This window comes from Diabrotica undecimpunctata, unplaced genomic scaffold (genome assembly GCF_040954645.1).
Source record: "Diabrotica undecimpunctata isolate CICGRU unplaced genomic scaffold, icDiaUnde3 ctg00000758.1, whole genome shotgun sequence".
NCBI classification, from domain to species: Eukaryota; Metazoa; Arthropoda; class Insecta; order Coleoptera; family Chrysomelidae; genus Diabrotica; species Diabrotica undecimpunctata.
Genome location: NW_027312025.1, coordinates 6,928 through 24,915, shown reverse-complemented (window position 1 = coordinate 24,915; position 17,988 = coordinate 6,928). Strand labels below are relative to the sequence as shown.

The 17,988-nt window shown below is 37.5% G+C and overlaps 1 long non-coding RNA gene across 1 annotated transcript; it reads left to right on the top strand.

Annotated features, from left to right (window-relative positions):
- Positions 1-5,439: 5,439 nt before the first annotated feature.
- LOC140431450 (uncharacterized) lies at positions 5,440-6,283 on the top strand. Its single transcript, XR_011949678.1, has 3 exons — positions 5,440-5,509; positions 5,905-5,947; positions 6,006-6,283. It is a non-coding gene; the product is annotated as an uncharacterized lncRNA (long non-coding RNA).
- The last annotated feature ends 11,705 nt before the right edge of the window (positions 6,284-17,988 follow it).

Here is a 17,988-nt window from a genome sequence, read left to right as displayed (position 1 = left end):
AAGGCCCTGCCTGTCCTAAGAGACGACTAATAGGTAGGAGTCGAGAGGTGGAGAGTGTGTGCGTGTGCGTGTGCGTGTGCGTGTGCGTGTGTGTGTGCGTGTGTGCGTGTGTGCCTGTGTGCGTGTAAGTGTGTGTGTATGTGTGTGTGTGAGTTTTTGTGTGTGCGGTCGGCTCGCAGAGATAAGAACACGGCCGTGGCAAGAAGGCCCTGCCTGTCGTAAGAGGCGACTAATGGGTAGGAGTCGAGAGGTGAAGAGTGTATGTGTGTGTGTGCCTGTGTGCGTGTGTGTGCGTGTGTGAGTGTGTGTGTATGTGTGTATGTCCGTTTGGCTAGCAGAGATAAGAATACGGCCGAGGCAAGAAGGCCCTTCCTATCGTAAGAGGCGACTAATAGGTAGGAGTCGAGAGGTGAAGAGTGTATGTGTGTGTGCGTGTGTGCGTGTGTGTGTGCGTGTGTAAGTATGTGTGTGTGTCCGTTCGGCTTGCAGAGATAAGAACACGGCCGAGGCAAGAAGGCCCTGCCTGTCGTAAGAGGCGACTAATAGGTAGGAGTCGAGAGGTGGAGAGTGTGTGCCTGTGCGTGTGCATGTGCGTGTGTGCGTGTGTGTGTCTGCGTGTGAGCGTGCGTGTGTGTGAGTGTGTGTGTATGTCCGTTCGGCTCGCAGAGATAAGAACATGGTTGTGGCAAGAAGGCCCTGCCTGTTGTAAGGGGCGACTAATAGGTTGGAGTCGAGAGGTGAAGAGTGTATGTGTGTGTGCGTGTGTGCGTGTGTGTGTGCGTGTGTGAGTATGTGTGTGTGTCCGTTCGGCTTGCAGAGATAAGAACACGGCCGAGGCAAGAAGGCCCTGCCTGTCGTAAGAGGCGACTAATAGGTAGGAGTCGAGAGGTGGAGAGTGTGTGCGTGTGCGTGTGCGTGTGTGCGTGTGTGTGTCTGCGTGTGAGCGTGCGTGTGTGAGTTAGTGTGTGTGTTTGTCCGTTCGGCTCGCAGAGATAAGAATACGTCCGTGGCAAGAAGTCCCTTAATGTCGTAAGAGGCGACTAATGGGTAGGAGTCGAGAGGTTAAGAGTGTATGTGTGTGTGTGTGAGTGTGTGTGTGTCCGTTCGGCCTGCAGAGATAAGAGTAGATAGGCTATGTATGTCCTGGCGCATCCCCTAAATTGCAACCCCTAAAATCGCAACCCCCGGTCGTAAGTTCCAAACGGGTTAACGTAGGATGACGTAAGAGGGCTCGTTGGAAAGGGGATGAAAAATGGGGTTGAACGCAGTATGTGCCGTGCGCATCGGAGCATGCCAAAAGGTCATTACGTCATATTTTTGTTTCTATTGGTCCGATCGGGGCGTACGAGGGCTCGTTGGAACGGGGAGAAGGCAGGGAGACAAAAAACAAAGATGGCAGCAGTGCCAAATGGGCGCTAGAACGTATCTTCGTTGCTATTGGCCTGATTTTGACGTATGAGGTGTCAAATGAAAGCGTTAGTGATACAGAAGCCATGTCAACGATCAGTATGAACATTCTTCTTCTTCTTCTTCTTCTTTTCCGTACAGTGCCTAAGAGAACGTGACATTCGACGTAGAACGTGACAGTTATGTGACATTTAACGCAAGACGTGAAATGACGTGACATTCGACGCAGGACGTGACATTCGACGTAGAACGTGAAATGTCACGTGACATTCGACGCAGGACGTGACATTCGACGTAGAACGTGAAATGTCACGTGACATTCGACGCAGGTCGTGACATTCGACGCAGAACGTGAAATGACGTGACATTCGACGTGGAACGTGAAATGTCACGTGACATTCGACGTAGAACGTGACAGTTATGTGACAGTTATGTGACATTCAACGCAAGACGTGACATTCGACGCAGAACATGAAATGTCACGTGACATTCGACGCAGGACGTGTCATTCGACGCAGGACGTGACATTCGACATAGAACGTGAAATGACGTGACATTCGATACAGAATGTAACAGGGTATCAAAGAGATCTTATACATAGAATTTTATTAAATTAGACATCACAATGTAATTCATCATTCAAAATCCTTTAATTTGATGGGTCATACGTCGATTTCCGCTTATCCGTTCAAAAGATATATGGTAAGGTGTCATAACAGCCGTTGTAATAACTTGGTCGAACTATAAATGCTTATTTATTGTTATTGACGGCAAAACAAAACCACTGGCATAGAAAAATCTCTTATCGCAGTTTGATCTCTAGCAAACCCTAACTCGCTCAATTTTGCACCAAGTGCTCCGTGCAGTATACCATTAGAAAGGTATTTTCATGTATATTACGAAAATTACCGACCAAGTGCGATACGATCATTATTTATGGCTAAAAACATCATAAAACGAACCAACGTCAAATTCCCAATTCTCTTGTACTAATACAAATTATATCTTTATAAAATTTATCTAGAAACTTGCCATATAAAACGTGACATTCTACGTAGAACATATTCAGTAGTAATGAGTAGGAGAAATATACATATCTTTCATTAAAATATCTTTTATTATTGAGTTACATATAGCTACAAGTTATATATACAACACTGAAACTTTTATATTCAAAAAAAGACATAGACATGTACAAGTATGGTTTATTTACATTACATTAGTACCAAAAAAGCACTTCTTTATAATCTTCCTCCATCTTTAGTAAGCGATTAGGATATGCCAGCCAAAATCGTCCCTTTTTCACAAAACCTAGTAGTTCAAGTAGCGTTTTACTCAGGTAACCTCTATTCAAATATCGGATAAGGGTATTTCGTCGATCAGTATTTTTAATTATGTGATGTAATTTAATTTGAACGTCGTCCGTTAATGCCTCAATTTGCGTTTTTATATGTAAAAGTCGTTCTTCTCTAAGTATTCGTTCTGCTTCCAATCTCCTTTAATCTTCAATTCGCAGGTTTGTCAATTGTTCTTTACATGATTCACATAATATGTACTCAGTCCTAGTATCGATCCAATCGTTCATTTCGAATATTTCTATACAACCGCAAGGTTTTATAGTTTCACTTATTGTCTCATAAGGCATTGTGTATCCTAACCAGAGGAATAAATGTAAGAGACTTCTGAAGAGGTATCCGAAACGTTGAAGAAAAGAACTAGCATACTCCAGAGTGCTATTCTCTGCACACACACACAGATACAGAGAGCAACAATAAGGCATGTAAACAGACAAGCACCTTGATTTATACTAATTTCCAAAAATTGTTAATACAGTTATTTATACAAAAATCCAAACACACACATCTTCTGACTGAAGAAGTTTTTGTGTAATATTAACCGTATTTTTATAAAGCATGTATTATATGGATAAAATTAGTATTAATCAAAGAATTGAAATTATATACAGAAATACACTCGCGATCATAAAATCCGGGTCACCTTGAAAATCACCGATATTTCATTTTTAACGAGCTTTATCGTAAATAATAATAACACAAATACAAACTAATGCATGTTTCTGAGAATTGTTGCGGTTTCCTTTGTAACAAAGAATTCCAATAGTGCCAATTTCGCAGTAAAGTGCACACTTCCCAAAATGAACGCTACCTGTAACTCCGCTTGTTTTAAATGTCTCGTTTGTGCTTCGACTTTCTGTTAAAATTCAACGGACAAACGTTTATTATTGCCACCATTAGTGTTTATTCGTGCCATTATTAGTGTTTATTTTTTGACAAAAATGCCTTTGACTGTTGAAACGGCACAAATTGTTGCACTTGTGGAAGACGGTCACACCCAACGGCAAGTCGCAAGAACTGTTGGCGTAAGCCTTTCTACGGTTCAACGAGTGCTTCAACGCTTTCAGGAGGCAAGTTTGCTAACCAGGCGACCTGGCTCTGGACGAAGAACAACGACCACGGCACTAGATGACCGTTTCCTTGTGTTTCAGTCTTTAGAAAACCGGACCTCAACAGCGGTTATGCATTAAAATCGTCTAGAGTAAGTACGAAATCGCAATTTTAGTGTTGCAACAGTCAGAAGAAGACTTCGTTCTTCTTGACTATTTTCTCGGGTAATGGCTAGAGGACCGCCACTTCGCCGGGTGCCTCGAGTTGCACGACTAGCTTTTGCTCGACAATACGCGCATTGGGAAATTAACGATTGTAGCAAAGTGTTATTCTCAGATGAATCCCGTTTCTGACTAACTGGATCCGATGGACGTGGAAGAGTTTGGAGGAGAACCGGTGAACGATTTTCACAAGCTTGCATTGCTCCAAGAATGCCATTTGGTGGAGGCTCGGTCATGGCTTGGGGAGGTATATCTTCCGACTTCCACACAGAATTACCCTTCATCGAAAATGGGTCCCTAACTGCACGAAGGTACATTACGGAGATTCCGGAAGAACATGGTATGCCCAACATGGCAGGTCTTGGAGAAAACGCCGTTTTTATGCAGGACAACGTGCGATCGCACGTTGCCAGGATCAGTATATAATGCTTGGACGAAGTTGTAATTACGAGGGTAGCCTGGCCAGCTAGGTCTCCGGACCTGAATCCCATCGAACATCTCTGGGACGATTTGAAAAAACGTATTCAAACCCATACACCTCCTCCTAACAACGCACAGGAGCTTAAGGATCTGTTAGTGAGTGAGTGGAATAACATACCACAACATGTAATCCGGAGAAAAATTGAGAGTATGCCCCGTCGTCTGCAAGAGGTTATTAGAGCAAGGGGAGGCAACACACAATATTGGTCATTGAAATTTCACTGATTTTTTACCACATTCTGTATTTTCCATATTTTTTCGTATGTCTGTTTTATCAACAATTTGATTTGTTTTCTGTTTTTTTTCAATAAAAACAATAAAAAACCATTTTTTTTCTTTCAAAACAAACATTGATGACAAATAAAAAATACATTAGCCAAAAAAAAGGTTATTACTGCACCAGAGGCAAAAATATTGAAGAAACTTGAAATTTTCAAGATGACCCGGATTTTATGATCGCGAGTGTATATTAAATATGTTAAAAGATAGTGCATTTGTTAGCAAAACCGGATGAAGCCTCGTGATAACGCGGTACCGCATAATTCAAAACACGTAAACAAGTGTGATGACAAATTTTATTTTAATCATTGGAAAAACAAGTACACCGGAAAGAAAACCGCAGTTGCTACATTTTGTAAAATGTATGATGATATCAGCAACCACATCAACAAAATTCTAAATTGATAACAACGATTCGCTTACCGCAATATCTATTTATTGTATACCATAAAAATTAGTTGAAGAAATAAAAATAAATATATAAATATGAGCATTTCTAGAACACAAGGTGTTGCTTATCAATGAAACGAATCAGTTGATGGTACCGTAGGCGCATTAGGTTGACGCAACTTGGGCTCGCGTGGGGCGATATGCTGCTCTGTTCTTTAAAAGACCGAGGAGCGCATACGGTGTCACAGTTCGCATCACAAACATACAACAACAACAAGTTCGCAGTAGTCAATACGGTGTGCAGTGACTTACATATATCTGATAAAGGTAAGCGGTTTTTGTCTTTTGTATATTTCTATGTATTTATTATGTCCTTTTTATCATTGTATTTTATGAGAATTGTACATCTCTCTGTTCGTATTTCATGCAGTATTTTATGAAAAATGTATATTTCTATGTATTTTTTATGTCCTTTTTATCATTGTATTTTATGAGAATTGTACATCTCTCTGTTCGTATTTCATGCAGTATTTATTATGTCCTTTTTATCTATTTGGGTGTTGTAAAACATTTCACGTCTGCTATTTTTTATAAGAAGTATTCTCCGCTGTTCGTATTTCGATTTCTTGTAGTATATGGTTCTTCTCTATTGCCGAGTATGTAATGCATCTCTCCATTCACGTTAAGCGGAAAAACTATAGTTTGTTCTATTGTTGTTGTAGATGGATCTATCAAAACTAAATAATTCATCCTTGGTTGCAGAACGTAAGCCAATAAAAAATTTTAAAGATCTGCAAATTGGAGAAAAATTTACCATTCGCAGTGCAAAGGTGGTAACAACACAATTTGGGGATACAGTTCTGCTGGATTTGGGCGCTGAAGTTGTTTTCTTACCACAGCGGGTAACCAAAGCCTACCAAGCAGCAATAACGGACCTCAACAGCGGAAACTATTCGCTGATATACGAAGGGGAAGTTGATATTGGAAAAAGCAGACTCCTAGCATCCTTTAAGATAGTTGAATAAGGTAAGTGATTTTTTCTTATTGTTTGTCTGTGTGAGTAGCCATGCATATAAAACAAGTGATTAAACAGTCTGATGATTTGATGCACATTATTAAAAAGCTTAGTAAAATAATTTTCGATAAATTCACTGAAAGAGATCATAAAGTTTGGACAAGACGGGTAAATAGTCAAATTTTTAGATGTAGTAAAGTAATTAAAAATAGTAAACTATCCGTAGGAACAGTTAGAAAATTGCAAACTTACATAGGACATTTTAAGCATTTTAGGCAAATTATTTTAAATTTCAATAATAAGTACGTTGGGTTGGGGCTTAATTCAAAATTACGCAATAGAGTTAAATGGGAAAATGTTATTTCGTGTTTTACTAGTCGAATTAAAACTGGAGTTATAGTTAATTTAGTGCATAAGGACTTAACACAGTTCCTAAATGATTGTTATATTATTTTTAGTAGAAAAATTAAAATTATTTTAAAAACAAATAGAATTCTTAAAGTTAATACTACATTTTGCGGCGAATTCATTAAAAAATCAAGTGATACCGAAAGTTTAGATTTAAAATATTTTAACACTAAAAATGCTATTATAGATACATCGACCGATTTACATCTTTGGTTTAGTGAAAATGTTAAGGATAAAATTTTTACAAAGCTGTCTGAATTTGCAGAAAAAGATTCGGGTGCTGCTCTGTCTAAAGTAATCTCATTAGAAGTCAATATTAATAAAGTAGAAATAGGAAACGGTTCATCGTTCATTGACTTGCCAAAAGAGATTAGCAATAAAAAGGCTTGTATTAATGTGCATAACGTTGATCAGGCTTGTTTTTATTGGTCGATTGTTAGCGCTCTGTATCCTGTTACTAAGGATCCACAACGAGTTTCGAAATATCCACATTATTCTACTGTTTTGCAAACAGACAAATTAGAAAGCCCAATGCCATTAAACCAAATTTCAAAATTCGAAAAATCAAACGCCATATCTGTCAATGTGTTTGCATTAGAATTAAACGTAGTGAAGGATAAACAATTTTATGAAGTAGTACCTGCCAGACTGACACCGCAAAAGATGGAAAAGCATGTTAATTTGCTCCTAATACAGGATAAATATTTCCCAAAGTTAAACGATTACGATGCTCCTCCAGAAGATGATGACGATCAGATTGAAATACGCCTTCATTATTGTTGGATTAAAGATTTGGGAAAATTAGTAAAATCACAATTGAACAAAAACACACGTAAAAAATATATTTGCGATCGTTGTTTAAACTATTTTCACAGCGAAAGCAAACTAGCAGAGCACGAAGAAATGTGTTCAGATATGAATAAATGCAAAATGACTGTTCCTAAATACGATCATGTGGCTTTTCGCAATTTTACATACAAACAAACAACTCCGTTTATAGTTTATGCTGATTTTAAATGCCAATTACATAATTTTACAGATTCAAATGTCTCATTGAGTAAAACAGCAAAATATCAGAAACATGTACCTTTTAGTGCAGGTTATTATTTGAAATGTGCTTACGATGATAGTTTATCTTATTTTAATAGCTATAGAGGTGAAAATTGCATGGAGTGGTTCGCAAAAGAAATGGCCGAAATTTCCACATTTGTAAATTCCAAAATAAAGACAATTGTACCTATGGTCGAAAAGCCCAAAACAAATGGAGCAACTTTGTGCCATATTTGCGAAAAACGCTTTTTGGCTACAGATACAATTGTTGTAGATCACGATCATTTTACGGGACAAGTACGGGGATTTGCGCACCAAGCATGTAATTTGAACTTTAAAAAATTGTTTGTCGTCCCAATCGTATTTCATAATTTTAGTGGCTACGACTCGCATTTTATGATTATAGATCTTTGCAAGCATGGGAACTTGAGCTTACTTCCCATTAATAAAGAAAAATATATTTCATTTACATTACAATCTGACGAACATCAAATTAAATTACGATTTATTGATTCACTTAGATTTATGGGAGCTTCACTCGATGAATTGGCATCTCTTTTAGATATATCAGAAAAGAAGATTTTAAAACGAGAATTTAGTCAATTAGATAATGATACATTTAATTTGTTAACTTGTAAAGGAGTATTTTGTTACGATTATATTGATAGTTTGGAAAAATTGGATGAAACTTCTTTACCCACAATTAACCATTTTTATAATAAGTTAAATAATGAATACATTAGTGAAGAGAAGTATGCTCATGCCCAAAATGTTTGGCAGAAATTTAATTGTAAAAATTTGGGGGAATACAGCGATTTGTATTTAAAAACAGATATTCTGCTGTTGGCTGATGTGTTTGAGCAGTTTCGACAAAAATGTCGAGACACATATAAATTAGATCCAGCATGGTATTATACTATGCCAGGATACACTTGGGATTGTATGTTGAGATACACACAATGTAAATTAGAATTGCTAAAAGATGTGGATATGATCTTGTTTATGGAAAAAGCCATAAGAGGTGGGATATCTGTTTGTAGCAACAGATATTCGGAGGCCAACAACAAATACATTTCGTCGTATGATCCCACACGGCCCTCTAAGTACATCCTCTATTTAGATGTAAACAATCTGTATGGCTGGGCCATGAGTGAAGCTTTACCAATAGGAGGATTCAAGTGGATTGAAGACGTAACCAAATTTGGTGTTGGTAATCTTCCCGAAGGCCATATAGATATTATGTCAATACAGGATGATGCAAAGGAGGGCTATTTTTTCCAAGTTGACTTGGAGTATCCACGCGAATTACACGACAAACATAAAGATTTTCCATTTGCTGCCGAACACCGCATTCCGCCCGGTTCAAAATTGCCAAAGTTAATACCAACCTTATATCACAAAACCAAATATATTATGCATTATAGAAATCTTAAACAGGCATTAGCCAACGGGTTAATTTTAACAAAGATACATAAAGTTTTGAAATTTAATCAATCTGCGTGGCTGCGACCGTATATCGAGTTAAATACAAATTTACGGGCGGCAGCCACCAACAGTTTTGAGAAAAATTTGTTCAAATTGATGAATAATGCTGTGTTCGGCAAGACCATGGAGAACATAAGACGTCATCGTATTGTAAAATTATGTAAAAAGTGGCATGGAAGGTACGGAGCCAGAAATCTGATTGCAAGTAGTCGATTTCACAGTCGTACGATCTTTAGCGAAAATTTGGTTGCCATTGAACTAAAGAAAGCAGAGGTATGTTTTAATAAACCCCTGTATATAGGCGCAGCAATCCTCGATATATCCAAATTATGTATGTATGATTTTCACTACAACTTTATGCTTCCAACGATGGGAGAGAAAAACTGTTCATTGCTGTACATGGATACAGATAGCTTTATTTATGAATTGCAATGTTCAGATGCATATAGAGAGGTTTTACAGGCGCATCCAAGTAAATTCGATACCTCAGACTATGCCGAAAACAACCCATACGAAATAGAAAGGTTAAATAAAAAAATCCCCGGATTAATGAAGGATGAGGCAAATGGGAAAATAATTACACATTTTATTGGATTACGATCAAAAATGTACACATTTAAACTGCAAATAACTGACGAGGAGAGGGAAAAAGAGAGACAGCGTCTAGAAAGAAAACAACTAAACAAAGAGAGAATTGAATGTGACATAGGAAATTTGGGAATAACGAAAAAAGCAAAAGGAGTGAAATATAACGTCGTTCGAAATAAAATTACGTACGAAGACTATGAAAAATGTCTTAAAGAATTCAAAATTCAAACCGCGAGCGAAAGATGTATTCGGTCGTACCAACACTCAGTATTCAGCATCGAGCAATCCAAAACGGCTCTAAGTCCTTATGACGATAAGAGGTACTTAATACCAAAATCATTTAATACGCTTCCGTGGGGACATTATCTTGTTGAATAACATGTATTTGTTGTTGCAGAAAAACAGATAATTGGTGTCAAAATTCGTTTGATCATGTCTTGTTTGATACTACTTGGTTCTTTCAATGTAGATGCACTATGCATAAATAATTATCTTCTTTTAGTATATGGCTACTCATAAGATCAAAAAAAAAAGAAAAGATCACTTATCGCAAAGTTTTTGTAAATTGTAGTTTTGTAAATATAAAAAAATAGTATTAATTTTATAATGTAAGTTTTAATAATAAATTTGTGTAATCTTACATTTTTTTGATTTTATTTATGTTAGATTACAAATAAAAGACAACATATTTATATTAATATTATTTATTCAGTTAAATCATTTACAACTTTAATTTTATAATAATATACAAATTCCTTTAAAGCTAAACTTAACAAAGTGTTTGGACAAATATTGCAATATGCTGCGAAGGCTTCAACTGGTCCATGTAAAGAGTCTATAGCACCAAAATTGTTCTTGATGAAAGTTGAAATGTTTATATAGTATTCGTGAAATTGTAAACTCTTTAACAGCACCACTCTATGCGACATCATGCTCTGGTCTGCTTCTATAATTTGGTTGACGTCATCTTCCCACAAATAAAATGCGACCCCAAATTTCTCGATTGTCAGCAACTTTACATTTTCCATCACCAATTGTCTTAGTTTGCAAAAATCACCACACATAAATTCGATGGGATCATACTCATCCGCATAAGTCGGTAGATCTGCTTGGAAAAAATCACTCATTTTTTCTTTAAACCACTCAATTATGGCTTCCCACTCGAATGTGCTTAAACTGATTCTGTTAAAATTACCATGTTTACACAGAATGATGGATGGTGAAAAATCTCGAGCTGGAGATAGACCAATTTTTATATGGATAGAGCTCATTGGATATGTAGTTTCCAATAAACAATATACTTCATTTGTGGCTGCTGCTTCAAATTTTGCCAATACTCGATCTAATTCGGCGCCAGGACTAGGTGGTTGACCATCTTCATCGTAGTCAAATTCTATACTAAATTCACTGCTATCATCATCGAAATTAACAGGCTGACTGTCATAACCACTATCTTGAGAGCTCATCATCTTCTTATTTCGAATACCGTTGACGAAATGGGTGTAAACTAAACATCGTAGTTTGTCTTAAATTTATACTTTTGTCATTCCCCACTCCTTGTGGTTAATTGTAAGCCTTTTTTAGAAAAGTGTATGTCTACGCGGCGAATCGAAATATAGATCCTCAAACTATATTTGATTTATTTATCCAGCTGTTGTGTTTGCTATCCATTCCTAACCATTTCACATACATCTTATTGCCTTTTCGTCTGAGTACTTTTTCGACCAGGTATATGTCAGGGCTTGATGTTTTCTGCAATTCTTCTTCGTAAAAACCGCCACTAATCGGCGCACCTTGCATGTCTTCGAGCAAATACGTTATAGGATTTGTTATCTTAACTTGTACAATTTTAAATAATTCAGTAGTCCAATTGGGCGTGTATGCCTTTTCGAAGAAATGTTTTGCCTTTGATACACGTACAATGTCGCCAACTTTAAACTTTCGTGGACCGGCAATCTTTAAATGAGTATAACTTTTGTTTAAAATGGCTTTTTCGTTGGATTTGTTAACCTGAGACGGTTTGTATCCTGTTTTACTGTGTTTTGTGTTGTTGTATTCCTCGGTGATTATGGGTAGAGCATCTAACCATTTGTACGATCCATGTAAACTGAAATACTTGTACAACTTTGCTTTCAACGTTCTAATAACTCTTTCGCAAATGGCAGCTTTTTTGATCGTGTAGGTGCTGTAATGATTAATTTCATGTTTTTTCATTAAATTTTGAAATTTTCTGTTGTAAAATTCGGTTCCCTGATCAGATTGTAAGTTTTTTGGGACTCGTCGAGTATGAGCGAGAATATCCGAAAATGCCCGAGTAATTTCCTCACCAGTCTTCGTTTTTAGAGGACGTGTCCACACAAATTTTGAAAAACAATCAATTACAACTAGTATTAGTTTGTAATTTTTATTTTGATGTGCATAAGGACGCATTTCAGCCAAATCCATTTGCCACAAGTCATCGATTCCTTTGATTATTGTTCGACGACGAGGATAGTTTTTTCGTGCTGGTTTATGCAATTCGTTCACCACCTCTTTCTTTTCTTTAGACATTATTTTTTCATCACACCTTCTACTACCTTAAGACGTTTGTCTATATCCCATGAATGAACGCTTTTTAATGATTGTTCCACTTGTTTTATCCTCTGTTCCAGCTTTATATCGTACATCGTATGCTTTGCAACTGTTTCTGCAGCAGATTTTAGATTGTTCTCCATATCCTTTTTCAGTGTATTCAAATCATCTTGGATTATTTTTTTCAACATATTCACCAATATATTCGTCTGTGGCATCCATCGGAATCTCGATTGGTTCTTGAATAATGTTTTCATTAGGTACCGCTAGATCAGGTGCATCAAGAAATACATCATCATCATCACCATTCTTCTCCTCCTCCTCCTCTTCCTTTTTCATTTCTTCTTTTTTAACTTGTTCAAACTTGTTAGTGATAGTATGATGTAACGTTTTTGATGATTGTGCAATATCTTTGAGAGGTTTCGAGAGTGGTTTAAACAGTTTATTTAGGGACTCATTTTGTTCTGTTTGACCTAATTTTAATGCCAAATATTTTTTGCGAATTGATCTAGCCAATTCGGCGACTTTCTTCTTGCGAAGCGCAATGGCAACCGTATCATCTGACATTGTGTTGACAACTAAACAATTATCTTACAATTTTATATATTTATCAAATCCTTTGCGATATCGGCCATTATTGAGAGCAAAATCTTTTATAATTACCAGAGTACCATACCTATCACACCAACATTCAGAACAAATTTTTTTAAATTCATCAAATGACATGTCGGGTGATACATGCTCATCAAATACATGCTTTAAATTTATCTCATCTTGCTTGAATAGTACAATCATGTTACAGTTGTCTCTAATTAACTGCTTCGGTATTTTTGAATATGTTTGGCATAAATAAGCGGCATCGATATCTTTATGTCTGCACATGGAATAATACTCGCGAATCTTTTGCTGACCATCGCATGCAACATCGTCAAATAAAAACACAGAGTGAGGTTTAGCTTCGCTGGGACTAATAATTTCTTCGTTGTCTTTAAATGGGTAATATCCTACACCTTTAACTTGCGCTATTACATCTTGCAGTAGTTGGTATTTCGGTTGAAAGAGGGATTTCGAATAAACATAGACATTTTTAAACTTGACGCCATTCGGATTGAATAGAAGAGATAGCATAACATTCGTTTTGCCGCACCCACTTGGACCGCAAATAATCGCTCTGAATGAATTCGGTAGCAATTTACCATGTTTACTGTTGGTTGTTTTTTGGACAATGTCCAAATTATCAATTGGTAGCGTCTGCTCTTGCTGAACGACCTTCATCATGTGGCAAGTGTAGTACATAAGTACGGTAATATATATTATAGATGTCACCACTTGCATGGCATCAGTCCAATGTTGGTTGTTGAAGGAGGAGGTCTCGTGAACTCTCTAATTAATAAACTTCCAGTTGAACTACATATTCCTGGTTATCAGTATTGTGGACCCGGAACAAAACTAGAAAAACGTCTTGCACGTGGAGATCCAGGAATTAATCCATTAGACGCAGCTTGCAAACGACACGATATCGCTTATTCGCAGCATTCATCTCTCGAAGAACGTCACAAGGCCGATAAAGAATTGGAAGATAGAGCTTGGGAGCGCTTCAAGTCGAAAGACGCTAGCATTGGTAAAAAAAGTGCTGCTTTAATTGTAACTGGCGGAATGAAAACGAAAAGAAAGTTGGGGATGGGATGCTCTCGTCGTGGAAGACGGGGACGTTACTCTTTCAATCGAGATGTTGTCTCAAAAATTGCAAAGTCCATGAAAAGAGGAGCATCGTTAACAGATACTGCTTTGACGGCTGTACGAATAGCAAAATCCATAATCAAAAGGCTTGGTGGTCGTAAAGAAGTTGATGTTACACGAGTGCTACCACTAAAATCCGGAGGTTTTCTACCCCTCATACCTCTCTTTGCGGGCCTTTCCGCTTTGGGGGCTTTAGCGGGGGGTGCAGCTGGGGTGGCGAAGACAGTAGTCGACGCTAAGAATGCTCAAAAGAAATTGGAGGAGGATATTCGCCATAACAGGGCAATGGAACACATCGGTTCGGGTCTGTACCTACGTAAGAAACCGAGAGGTGGATTCGGCTTATATTTGAAAAAAAACTTCCAATAAAGCTACCCAATCGTCCGCTATATGATGTGGAGATTGCACATTATGCGAAGATCCTTAAAATACCACGTTTTCGAGGTGTTTTCATGAATGACGCTCTGCCTAGAGACGGTCCTCGACAACGAGAATGTGCAATAGTAAACTTGGATATGTCCACACATAACGGAACACATCGGGTAGCATACAGAAAGATAAACAACAACGTAGAGTATTTCGATTCATTTGGTAATTTGAAGCCGACCAAAGAACTTGTTAAGTATCTGGGTGGTGCACGTGCCAACATTTCCTATAATAACCATCAGTATCAAACATACAATCAAATTATTTGTGGACATTTATGCTTAAAGTTTTTATATAATGGAGCCTACTAAAAGTACAGAACTGCTTATGGACCATATGTTTTACAAAAAATGTTTTACAGAATTCAGTGAAGAAGAACTAAAATACATACCGCTAGATTATATTACACGAACTGTACGACCTTACGAATTGTTACAAATATGGCATAAATTGCCTAAAGAATATCGAGGAGAATTTAACCTAAAGATACTACTTCCCTGCTTCGTACATTATAACAGACCGGATTGGAGGACTCACTGGGATGGCCCACCTGATTCTCAAGCTTCATGTTATTTTTGTAAACTTGCTTTGGAACAAATAAAACTATTAAAGTAAATATTGTTGTTTTTTTTTTTTTCTAATATAATAACCTATTAATACATTGACGTGAGTCAGTCATCATGTCACAGTTGTTGAGAGTAGACAGCACCAATTACATATTCTCATTTCAACCTCCCACACCGATCGTGTTGGATCCGAACAAAGATTATGAGATAGCTCTTCGATTTTTCCATTCCTACAACAGTATACCAAACATTGAAAATACCAAGTTTTATTACTACAATGACAAAAACAAATTGCAACAATTTGATATCCCCGATGGATGTTATGAAATTGCCGATATTGAAGAATACATACAACAGAAATTGGGTGCTGATAATGTGCTTAAACCCGAAACGATATTTAGTCTAAAACCTAACCATAACACGTTGCAGTGTCAAATTTTCAGCAAATATAAGATTTCGTTTAAGCAACCTGACAGTCTTGGTACAGTATTGGGATTTTCTCCTGCAATACTAAATCCAGGACAGACGCATTCTTCAGATCGACCTGTTAGGATTATTAAAGTATCTAGCATACGCTTTGAATGCAACATTAGTACCGGAGCCTTCGATGGTAACAGACCTGCTCACACGATCTACGAATTTGTCATACAATCAAATCCTGGGTACGCAATTGACGAAACTCCACACAATTTGTTGTATTTACCTGTTGTACCGCAACGAGAAATTATCAATATCACAGTGTTGGCTGTCGATCAAGAAGGACGACCTGTAAACTTTAGAGGAGAACAGAGCACATTGGTGCTGGAACTTAGATCAAGAGGGAAATGGGATTATTAATAAGGCAATCTACTGCTCATAGTACACCATTAGTTGAGCAACCGTCTAAGCGGCAACATCTTACGTCTTCATCTAAGCGGCAACATCTTACGTTTGCAAACAAATTATTTTTGCAATCACTTGGTTTTAAACTGAAAACATGACAACTATGTATGGAAAACGATCACGTTCAAACAGCATAATGCCTCCAATATTTGATATTTATCGTAAGCCGATGTTTGACGAGTCGATTCGAAAGGCCGAATACCGAACATATGCACCATTCATCAAATCATTCAATTGCAATGACATTGTGGAATTTAGCATCAATCAAGTCGACTCGTTCTTTGCAATGAGCGAAACCATGTTATGCATTAAAGGATCGCTCGCAATTAACGGAACTGGTGACGTTAAACTAGCAAATAATGTTGGTGCTTTTCTTTTGGATTTGTGTACGTACAGCGAAAGCGCAAGGGAGATGGAAACAGTGCGGGATCCTGATATTGTAAGCGCTGTACGTGCTATGACATGTTATACTCAAGAAGATTCCGGTCATATGGCAATGGCAGGTTGGAATTACCCTAGGGATCCAATTCTACACGCTGCTGATCATTCATTCAACATACAGATGCCTCTTAAGCATGTGTTCAACATTTTCAATGATTATCCTTTGATTACGTGTGGCCGTCAAACAATAAGACTAGTTCGAGCTCGAAACGACAACGATTGCATAATTGTCAAAGAAAAAACTCAAGGCCAAGTTACTACTGTTGATTAACATTACCAATATTGAGCTCAGAGTCAAGCACATATTTCCCAATGATGATATTAAATTGGAACTTATGAAATCCATTCAACAAGATCAACCTATAGTTATTCCGTTTAGAAAGTGGGAATTGCATGAATTACCAGCACTTACCAAAGGCGCTAGACGTGAAGTTTGGGCTGTAAAAACTAGCAATGCAGTGGAAAGACCCCGTTATGTCATTGTTTTCTTTCAAACCAACAAACGTGACAAGAATTCAGCTGATCCCACCTTATTTGACAATGTCGATATTCAAAGTATCAGATTATCTTTAAATGGTGAATATTGGCCAAACGAGAGAATGCAGTTGGATTTTGGCAAAACTGACTACAATGAGGCCTATTTCAACTATACCGAATTTTATCCTAGCTACATACATTCCCAACAAAAGCGACCTCTACTCGATTTGTCAGCTTTCAAGAATCACGCATTGTTTGTCATCGATTGTTCGAAACAAGAAGAAAGCATGAAAGCATCCACTGTTGACGTAAAACTCGATATTGAAGCGAATAATGGTTTTCCCGAAAATACCAAGGCTTATTGCATTATAATTCATGATTGTGTAATGGAGTACTTCCCTCTCACCGAAATTGTAAAAAGTCTAAATTAGATGCATAAATTGTCAGTAGTGAACGAGCAGTCATCATGAGAGTAGCATTCGTAGACATTCAGGGATTCGATGTGGACGGATGGTTTGTTCCCAAAGAACTTACCATTGAAATAGGTTTTAAACGAAGTCATTACATCTTTTTGCCCCAGAAACCATTTAATGCGCTAACTAATGGAGATAGGAAGACTGCCTCATACGTGGAGAAAAAACTGCTTGGAATTTGATACTCTGATGGGCAAGTAGAATTGTCCAAAATCAATGAAATACTAGAAACCAAGTTGTTGTATGCAGCAGATTACATCTACGTTCGAGGAGAACAAAAAGCAGAATATTTGGATAAGAAACGTCACGTTTTTGGAGTTTTTCCCATTATTATTGATGTTTGCAAGTTTGATGGTACGCCTCGTGCTACTGGAAATGTTGGCCCTACTGCAAACCCATGTCATGCCGCTGGATTATTTTCATGTACCGAAAGAAATGTGGATCGTCTACGTCACTGGTTTGCCAATAACATAATACCATTGTAATTTTTATAGTTTATTCGTCTTCCGGGTTTGGACCGTGTCATTTGTGAGTGACCCAAAAGTGGGTTCATCTCGACGTTTCGCTACAATTGTATGTAGCTTCTTCAGGAGAACAAAAAAGAAACAAAAGACAGGAAGATGGGTAGTTAGCAACGGTAACTCAGTTACTCAACGCAACCAGAGGCGAATACTAACTACCAAG